Source organism: Pseudophryne corroboree, chromosome 7 (assembly GCF_028390025.1).
Source record: "Pseudophryne corroboree isolate aPseCor3 chromosome 7, aPseCor3.hap2, whole genome shotgun sequence".
In the NCBI taxonomy this organism is placed as follows: domain Eukaryota; kingdom Metazoa; phylum Chordata; class Amphibia; order Anura; family Myobatrachidae; genus Pseudophryne; species Pseudophryne corroboree.
In genome coordinates, this window is record NC_086450.1 from 92,740,224 (window position 1) to 92,741,151 (window position 928).

At 35.5% G+C, this 928-nt stretch overlaps 1 pseudogene; it reads left to right on the plus strand.

Annotated features, from left to right (window-relative positions):
- Window positions 1–205: 205 nt before the first annotated feature.
- On the plus strand, window positions 206–324 carry LOC134947237 (5S ribosomal RNA; annotated as a pseudogene).
- The last annotated feature ends 604 nt before the right edge of the window (window positions 325–928 follow it).

The following is a 928-nucleotide window of genomic DNA, read 5'->3' on the forward strand; positions in this document are numbered from 1 at the left end:
GTTTTTATGAAGAAAAATGTACAGTATTATATACCCCATCTTAACTTCCTTACCCCACCTTCTTCACCCTCACTCCTCACCAATTATCCTATCCCGCATCACAATACTATATCCCAAGACACAGATATGGTTAATAAATCACTATATTTTTTAGTATATACATTTCAGTTTATTAGAGGACGATATAGACACGGTTAAAGAATTTCTCTACAGTCATACCACACTGGAAAGGCCCAATCTCGCCCGAACTTGGAAGCGAAGCAGTGTTGGGCCTGATCAGTACCAGCGAGAGAGACCACCTGGGAAGATCAGGTACTGTAAATGAAACCCAAAATACCATATGAGCGGTCTTTATGTCCTAGACAAGCTATATATATGCACTAATACACTGCATAACACCCATAGACACATGAGTAGTAGGTCCTATTCACTATATTATTGGATTAAAAACCACAATACTTCTTATGATACCACCATTTATTTAAAAAAAAAAATCATTTCTCGTGCATGGTAGTATTTCTCTATACATATATTTATTTATTTATGTATGTATATACAAATATATATATATATTTATATTCTATTTTATTCATACATATATTTTTTTATACTTACCTTATAGATACTGCAATTTCCCCTCCCCCTTTATCTTTGTATATATATATCATACTTGCCTACCTGACCCTCTCCATGAGGGAGAAAATGCTCTGTTGCTGGTCTTTCCTGGTAATGTATGATTGCCATCACCTGTGGTGAAACACCTTGCTTGTCAATTAACTAGCTCACCACAGGTGATGGCAATCACACATTACCAGGAAAGACCAGCAACAGAGCATTTTCTCCCTCATGGAGAGGGTCAGGTAGGCAAGTATGATATATATTTATTTTTTTCTTTACATATATTTGTACATACCAGGATTTATGTTCT